The sequence below is a fragment of the Pteropus vampyrus genome, unplaced genomic scaffold, assembly GCF_000151845.1.
Source record: "Pteropus vampyrus isolate Shadow unplaced genomic scaffold, Pvam_2.0 Scaffold54, whole genome shotgun sequence".
NCBI lineage: Eukaryota > Metazoa > Chordata > Mammalia > Chiroptera > Pteropodidae > Pteropus > Pteropus vampyrus.
In genome coordinates this window covers 7,343,344-7,353,306 of record NW_011888835.1, presented here as the reverse complement: position 1 = coordinate 7,353,306, position 9,963 = coordinate 7,343,344, and positions in this window count along the sequence as shown.

Here is a 9,963-nt window from a genome sequence, read left to right as displayed (position 1 = left end):
AGAGGTCATTTTTTTCATTTCCCACAGACATGTCAGCTGAGCAACCCTGCACATGGCAAATCTAGAGACCCAATGGGGAAAAGGAAGCAAACCGTGGGCTTCTTCCCAACATGCCAGCAGAGAGACTGCGGCGAGACCCAGACTCTGGAATCTGGCAGGACAGTGTCTCATCTATAAATCTCAGTTCGTTCTCGGCGAATCATTATGTTCTACTTCCCCCTGATATCTCAGACTTTACTGGTTTCTAAAGATGGCCATTAAAAAAAAAAAAAATACGTCTAGTCATTATCTCCTTAGTGTGAAAAAAAGTTTTTAGTCTATCCCAGATAAAGATGAAATGACTTATCCATGATTAAACACTAAAGTTTTATTCACGGCCGATCTTTTTCTCTTTCAATGAACAAAATCAATACAGAATCTGACTTGCTATATTTCAACTATTCTTTCTTAAAACATATGAGACGGTTTATTTTTTTATTATCTACAACTAAAATGAAAACAGGCTTTTACTTATAAATGATCATTCCTCAAGTTGCTAAAAACATTTTAGATAGCATTTACCTCACTAAATCTGATAAACTAAAAAGACAAAGGGATAAGCCAGGGAGCTTTGTAGCTTCAAGTCCATGACTTCTCCTGATGGGCCAACCTAGGGAGAAAGACTTCAGGTCAGCTAACACTTGGCACTCTATCCTGGAGTTGGGTCAACAAAATCTTTGGTCAGAGCGTCACCAGTGAAGCTTAGCTATACCTGGGAAAACCAAAGTACTGGCCTGCTGTGTGTAACCACGTACAAAACAACTGTTAAATGTATTCTTTGTTTTAAGGTTTGCCATGTATCCTAATATTTCACATATATAGTATATTCCAACATACAAAATCTAGTGGAAAATATTAAGCAGAATCATGATTGTAAAACGTGGAACTTAAAGAAATTTCTTCTACCTAGTCTACACGACCTCAACTCTGTGATCCAGAATAAACCAGAGGCTCTTTCTTCTCTGACTGTCCCTTCTCTCTAATAATAGTGACTCTGTGTCCTTTGACTGCCCCTTTCCTGAAGGCTGTCCCTCAATATTCTGTCCTCGGTCATGTGCTCTTCTACTTCTAGTATTCTGCCTCCTTAAGTTACCTCTTTCATGACACAGCAAATAGCACACATCAAAATAGCAAATATAAACTTGTCACTCCCATGTATAAAACTAATGGCTCTTTATCACTTGCAAAATAAAACCCAGTTCTCTGAGAATGCCTCTCTGCGAACTGGCTAAAATCAAACATAGAGGAACATTTATATTTCTATAATAGGAAAAATCAAAGACCAAATTATTCATCTCGAGAAGTTAGAGGTGAAAACTAAGTGCTAAATAAGAAAAAGGGAAGAAATGAATAGAAGTGAAAATGAAAACATAGAGTAAAGACAATAAACAACCTAAAGTTTAGCTCTTTAAAAAGACTTATTAAATTGATAAACTTCTACTGAGACTAATCAAGAAAAAAAGAAGGCACAAATAGCTATTAATGGGAATGAAAGGGAATAATTATTTATTCAGACATTCAAAATATAAACAGGATGTTATAGGGTTGCCAGAAGAATATAGGATGAGGTTAAATCTAAATTTCAGAGAAACAACAGATAAATATGTCCCTAACATTATTTACCTGAATAATAATAGATCAGAATAATTATATATCTGTTAAAGAAATTGAAACCATAATTAAAAATCTTTTTACACCAAACAAAAAAGATTCTAGGCCTAGAGGGAACCACTGAGAATTACATTAAACATTTAAGCAAGAAATTACACATCTTACACAAAAATCTTGCAGAGAACGGGAAAGCAAGCAAACACTTTGCAATTCATTTTATACAAGCAGCATAAATTTGATAACATACCAGAAAGAACATTACGATAAAAATAAATAAACCTGGTCATTCCACTTATTAAAGTAATACAAAAGATATATGGTTTATAAATATTATATGACATACCAAAATTGGATTTATTCTAGAAATGAAGTTAAATCTTTTGAAAATCTGTCAATATTATTTACCAGATTAATCGAAAGCAAAAAATTTATGTGATCTTATGTAGAAAAAAGGTATGTGATAAAATTCATGTTTACACAAGAATGTTTTGCCCACACTGGACCTTGTTTGGACAACAGTGTGCGGACAGCTGGTATATCTAATGCATGTAAAGTGAGCAGAAGTATATGTAATAATTGAATTAGCAATGTCAGGTTTGTTCCAGGAGAAAATAATTCCAAGTAAATAAAAAGCAAAGTTGAAAACAGTTCAACTGTGATGTGTCTAAACTTTTTGGGGAGCTATGTTTACGTTCCTGGATCATAAGAATGGGATAAGATAGCAATGTTTTGGGTCCAGGCCAAAGAGGCAAAGATCTCTAAAAAGGTGACACTACGTCTGCTCTGCAACTAGCAGGGTGGTTATAAACCTCTATCTTGGTCAATGATATCATGAAGAAAGATGCGCCATGCAAATGAAGTGAACAGTAAATTGGGTGGAACCGACCATGCTTTAGTTGGTTCTGCCTAGCGGTAGCAGTGGGAGATTTTGGAGATGATGAGGGGCTCCCAAGTACAAGTTCACAGAGGATTAGTCTTGGTTACAAATAAGACAGACTTCCAGCCTGCATGTACAGTATAGAGGTCTGTCTTGGCCAGTTAGGACAAGTAAACTAAGTATTCTAACATCCAAGCCGGCATGCCTGCTACTCCCAGGGGCCTGCCTTGCATGAGAGGAAATCCTAGAACTGGGAGAAATCTCCATCCTCTGGTGTGAGGGCTTTTAAGGATCAGCTTGGGTTCCTGTAAAGTAAGGCAGCTTTTCAGCTTGGCTACTCTTGGTGGGTCTTGAGTCCACCAGAGGGGTTAGATAAACAAACAAAAGACAACATATCTTTACATATAGAGAAGAGGTTCTTTATGCATTATTAATATCACATTGTATATTCAACTTCGTATTTAGAGTTTTTCATTCACTTTTTATGAGAATTCTTTCCCTTGACATGAGTGTCCCCCATAGTTTTCCTGATGCCTAGTACTCATTGTTGAATGAATAAAAATAAATTGAACATTAGAAACAATGTCGAAAGGCTGCACATATGGAAATAAAGGTTGAAATGAGTAGGAACTATTAAGGGACATTAAACAGAATTGAATACGATGAAGTTAAAAAGTATCAAGTGGGTGTGGCAGTTTTACACGTCAGTCTGAATTTTAATCTCTCTGTACAGCACTCCCTGTTTGAAAGCATTAATAATCCCACTTTGCCTATTGCAACATTTTTCAACTTCTGTTCGTCAGAGTCCGGGAACTACACAAAGGTGACTTAGAGTTCCGAGAATATCTTAGGTGGGCCAGGAAGGGAAGTGTGTGTGAGTTTGTGAAAAAAACCAATTAAATATTTCTGACTGCTCACTGCTACTCCAACCAGACCAGCTATGTGTGTATATATTTTTAATATGTTGGCGATTCCAATACTGCCTTGTTATTTCTCCAACAACATAAGACAAGCATCTTTTGTTAGTTCTCTGGGTATTTTTCTTCTAACTTGATTCACTTCTCTATGTGAATGTCCAATTCCTTACATTCCGCATAATTAATAGCTTTTCCCACCATTTCTGTGCACCACTTTTCAAGGAACAAGTTTGAAGTTTCCTGTTTTCAATATGTCATTATACTGATTCTGGATGTTTGTAAACATTTTTGTGTCTGGTTTCTCCACACCAGAAAAAAATACAATTCAGAAAAGAAAAATCACAAACGGCTATCTTTGTTTATTTCAAATGTACTGTTTAAATGCAGGAATATATAGTCTCACGAGAGTTAAAAATATAAACTATAAGGTCCAAGGATTCTGAATCATTAGGACTTTTTCTGGAAATGAACTTGATAGCTGAGTTCACATGTGTTGGAGGCCAACTGCACAGCTGAGAATTTTCTGAATTAACTTTCATATAGAATCCAGTGTTTATTAGAGAGATCATTTAAATGTGCTAATTTGAAGCATAAATATATGTTATTGAAACTCAGCTTTAATTCTGGCAAATGTCTGGAAAGCAGATGAGAAAAAGATTTTTTTTCACTGACAATGCTTAAGAATTACTGGGCATAATGGTAATTTAAAAGTAAACCTACTTTTAGTCCATTTTGTTATGTTTTTAAATTCTCTATGGGTAAGGCACCCCCTAATTGTCTGTACATCATGCATCTGACCCCTGCTCATATACGAATGGATGATCATCTAACTATCCACTTAATGGAATGGAAAATAAGCAAACCCTCAACAGACACAGAAAGGGCAATAGAACCAGGAAGCTATTAACACCTCTACTGATTCCTTTATGCTTAAATCTATAAAGTTATTCATCACGATTTTGTGGATAGTTCTGTCACTGTGTATTCCAGGATCTCCTTAAGAAATTGAGTCAGAAACAAAAGTCTTACTTTCAATAGTTCTCTGGGAAAGAAAACATTTGCAAAAATTCCTGACCTATGAGGTCCATTTCCATGAGATTCAAGACTTCTCCCTAATGATGGATTGTGGCCATTTTTTTTTTTAAAACAGAGCCCTGTTCCCACACCATTTTTGGTGAGACACACTCAAAAAACAAACCAAACATAAACAGAGATAAAATCTGCCTTTTGCTCAGACACAGAAACCACATTGCAGGTGTAGAAATAGGAACGTCCTTCTAATGCCACATAACCCCTACACCTGTCCCAAAGTCAGCACACCTTCTACAAAAAGCAAAGCCAACTACTTAACCAGTGGGGAAAAAAAAGTGACCAAAACCAACTGAGTTGTGGTGGTGGAAATCTAGGAAAGCATAATGAAGTGGAAGCTGGAACGATAGTTAATACATGCAATATTGCCCTTCTAGCTGGAGAAAAATCCTAATTCTCATTATAAAGAATTTCCTTGGAAATATCATCTGTATGGGAGAAAGAAAAGTTCTAAGATTTCTAATTTCACCTCTGAGCTTCTTCTATTTTTTTTTTTTTTTCCTACACTGTTCAGCTGCCAAGAGCTCAGTTAATCCTCCTGAAAATAAAATACTTTTGCAGTTGTTCCCAGCCTTATTCTCTTGGCCATTATGTTTCCATGCCAGCCCCTTGACTGTGATTATATTGATCCACGTATCAGTGAAACAACGCCCAGAATAAACCCAAGACCTTGGGATGCTCATCTCATAGATCATTTTGACAGATTTGTTTAAGGATTTTTTGCTATTGTTTTTTCACTCAGTTTCTATTTCCATTTCCAACTAAGTATATCTTCAGATTCAAGGCCAAATTCATATTTATGTAGTGGATTCCCTGGAATTAGTCTCCATACAAGTTACCCCTCCCGCCAAGGCACACAGTGCATCAGACATCCCTCTGCCAACAGGACCAATTCCCCTTGTTCCCAAGCTTCATTCACCTAAATGACAAAGCGCAGTGTGGTGTGACTGCCATCTGCTGGTGAGGGGCTGACATTACAGAATGGACCACTGTGTAGTCTGTGGCAAAATTACCAGGGGATTCTTGATGGAGGAAGAAAAGGTTTCTCTGAAGAAAGGAAAAACAAGCTTCTTCATAAACCTTGTCTATATTCACCATTTTTTTTTTTACACAGGAAAATCTAAAGAAGAGTAGAAACTTCATTTATAGCAGACTTCCAAGTGCCAGAAACAGTGAGGAAATGGCCTCCTTAGCAGGCAGAACCCATTATCAACCTAGATGACAAACCTCAACTCAGGCAAGGGGTTCTTTCCCACTGACTTTAAAACCAGTACCAGGTTGAGTATCTTTCTTAAGATGCCAACCATTACTATGACCATTTTCTCTTTAAAGTAAAAGATTTTGTTTCTTAGAACCCAAATGATTGAAACATAAGCATTGACGTTTGGGGAATGAGGGAATTTTCTTTCTCATTATAAAAGCCATTCTCCAATGTTTGAGAATAAGAATCATGCTTAAGAAATGTTGACACAGGCTCACCCTTGAAATCAGAGCCAGGCACTTTTTCTCAATCCCGACTCTTTTTTTCCAGCTCTTATCTTCAGGATTTGTGGAATGGCACGGTTCGTGGCAAGAGAAGCCAAATTCCTGCTGCTGACTTCAGTGGGTGTTGCCACTTATTTCTGTGTCAAAGAATGGGACCTTGTAAAATTGTGAATAGATGGCCACACGGAAGAATTTCCCAGAGAGAACACCCCTGATGGTGGAATAGAACTAACCCTTTTGAAAGGAACTTATTCATGGTGGAAGCAACACAGTCAACACTGAAGCTGCTGTTAATCACATAAATTTCCTCATTAAAGGCCATGGGAACCAAAACAAATTTCAAATTTTATAAAATGAAAGGTATATAACAAATACGGTATTTTTTATATCTCTATGAATACGATTTATCCCATCCCCAAAGCCTGCTTCTCCATCTTCGTAAACGCCCACACATCTGCTCAGACATCCCACCCCTAAAATGTGTAAAGATGACCTGCAGGCTCTATGCCCCCACTCACCACCACGTCCAATCAATCTCAATGTCTTGGAAGCCCAACCTCAAAATCCAAATATGTTTCCATATCTCCATAACCACAGCGACCAGCTTAGTCCAGTCTACTATTATCTTCCTTGTGAATCACAGCAATCACGTGCTAAATGGCCTCTGCTTCCACTCGTCCCTTTATCTTCAATTCTCAGCAGTGTATTTGAAATGACCTTTCTAAAATACGAACCTCCAGTGGTGACCCAGAGAATCAACCCCAACTCCATACCGCGATTTCCAAGCTTTCCACCCATTCTTCATCATCTTCCTCCCTTTCCCCCACACATTATACTCCAGCCACTCGGTTTTCTTCGTTCTTCGAACTCTCTGAGCTCGCTCCCATTTAGGAGTTTGGATTTGCTTGTTACTCTGCGGGGTGCCAGGTTTTCATATGATCAGCTCCAGTACCTATTTTGGACCTGACACATATTAAGTACTTAATAACTACTTGGGAAAAGAATGAATCTGTGTAGACATTATGTATCTAATTACATCTGCTGCTAATCAGAGTTTTCTCATACAAAAAAAAGAGGCCAAATTCATATTTATGTAGTGGATTCCCTGGAATTAGTCTCCATAGAAGTTACCCCTCTTTTTGAATGAATCTCCAATTGGGTAGCGGAGAAGAGCTTGGCCTCTGATATCAACAACACTTGGCTTGTATTTTAGGTCAAGGTACCCAGTATCAGAACCTGAGAAAAAAATCATATGCAAGTGGCTAAGGATGGGGTCCCAAGAAAGACTTGTAAGGAATAGAAAGCGATAGGATAGGGGAGGAATGGAAGCTAAGCAAAGGTGTGATCTGAGGCAAAACTCTTACAAAGAAATTTAGTCTGATTCCAAAGGAGAAAACTGGAGTAAAAATTATGCTTCAGAATCGGCCCAACCTGAGGCAAGCAAGTCGGGCTGTTGTAACCCACCGTGAGCAGGCGTTGGCTAAGGGCCGACGGAAGGGATGCAAATTCCCAAGCCCAGCGGGCTCTCTGGCTTGTGGGCAATACAACTCTGGTAGCATTCAGCCTCCCGCCTCTCCCCGCTCCACAGCAGCCTGACCTGGGGTGTGTGGAGTGACATTTCTAAACATTAGTTTAAATGAGCTTCAATATGAGTAACTTTCTCATGGGGAAGTTTTGTGTACTAGTTGAGATAATGCATAAATGCTATTTAGCTCGATGCCTGAAGCACAGGCAAACCTTGGGAAACAAACCTTAAGATAAGGTTTGTAAGTAATTTGGGGATTGGAAGGGGTCTCTAGAAAGTTAAGTTCTTACTTGAGAATAGACACTAAATAATATCTCTGGTCTGTCATTCAGCCCTATGCATTAAAAATTTAAAAATAGATTTGAGGAATATGTGATAGTAGATTGAAGAGAACAAAACAAGCGTCATAGTACCTATGTGAAAATACAATGTTTACTTTCCATTTATAAATAGCTCTGTAAATTGTCTGTTGAGATCCTTTAGGATCTTGGAATATTGGCAGGAAAGAAGTAGACATATAGGAGGTGAGTAGTCCAACAATTTTCAACTCCCCAGGAATAAGAGAAATAGATTCTACCACAGTAATAGGAAATGGGCTTGGTCATCTAAAATATTTATGTTTACATTCAGAGAAATTATAAATGGTTATGGACGCCATTTTGGATTTGTCAGCATGCATTATCAAAAACAGCTTTAATCTTAGAGAGAAAAGCAGCTGGAGCATCTTCAGCCTCAGATGTGATCATAGCATGGCCATTGTCTAATTTAAGAGGATTCTGTGGTCTGACCCAGCTTCGGAGGAAAGTGAATCGGGTTTATTTGTCATTTTTACATTGGCAATGGTGAGATGCTGGTACATCTTTTAATAAATGCTAGAGTTCGGATCTGGGATCAATCAGGAGAAGTCTCCAAACCCCAAACCTGCTGGAATGAAGAGACTCTGACAGGCAGGAAGTCTGGCTCTCCCATGGCAGAGATGTACTTGCATACACAACACCCCCACCTTCATCCCTTCTTTACCGAAAACAGAGTAACTTAATAAGATGCAAATGTGATCGTGTCATGCTCGATAGTGTTGTTGTGATTATTAAATAATGTGTCTAAGGCATTTAATAGGATGTCTGGTATATAGTAAAAGTCCGATATTATTTTTTATTATTCTTATTTTATGGATATTAAAAAATGAGGATTCGAGCTTAAAAAATATTCCCAAAGGTGAAAAAGTTAATCACTGCAAAGCTAGGATTCAGTCCCTTGAACCTTTTGACTTGAAAGCTCATGCTCTTACACATCTTTCTGCTTAAAGTGATTTAAATTAAGCTGTATTGGTCAGGGGTCTTCAGAGAAACAGACCAATAGGATGGATGGATGGATAGATAGATAGATAGATAGATAGATAGATAGATAGATAGATAGACAGACAATGATATTTATTTTAGGGAATTGGCTTATAAATATGAGGGGCTGGCAAGCCCAAAGTCTATTGGTAGGGCTGGCAAGCTGGCAATTCTGGCAAGAGTTGATATTACAGTCTTGATTCCAAAGGCAGTTTGGAGGCAAAATTCATTCTCCTTCAGGGAACTCAGTCTTTGCTCTTAATACCTTCAACTGATTGAAAAAGGCCCACCCATGTTGTAAGTATAATTTCCTTTACTTAAATTCTACAGATTTAAATGCTAATTGTAGCTAAAAAAATAAATAAATAAAACAAACAAAAACCTTCAGAGAAACATCCAGATTAGTCAAACAACTAGGCATCATAGCCTAGACAAGCTGACATGTAAAAATTTACCATCACATGGGACAGCAAATGCAAAGGGATGTGAAAAAGTGCCAGGTACCAGAAAAAAAGGAAATGCCTTATTATTAAACAACGTGCCTAATAAATTCCCACACACTGTGCTCTGCTTTTCAATTCCTTTTGCGTTTTTGTCCACATTTGATGAAGGAGTAGAGGGAGCTACTTATAAGGTTCATTTAGCCTATTAACAAGGGGGACCCTAGGAAAATCGAGAAAGATAAGGGGTCTCTGCAATTTTTACAGGCAAAATGATTCCTGCTAGTGAATGATGTCCGTGAAGTGTTACGAGATTACCCTATGTGTCTGATTGCCACGTACCCCTGGAGGTGAACAACTCCTTCGATTGCACAGAAAATGAGTGCCCAAAGTTCTATCCCGAGTCATCATTCTCTTTATTTTTAATGTGTGCTATTAAGATTAAATTTGTGAATTTTCCTCCTCCACAGTCTTTTGAAGCTTTTTTTATACTGTCAATGACAGAACTAAAAAAAAAAAAAACAAATCGAATTAGACAACACCATGCAATTAGGGATGCCTGAACCTCACGATCTCTACATTATATTCTGGGAATGTGAAACTGTTGAAAGGTATTCGAACGAAGGAGAGAAATATCGCTTGC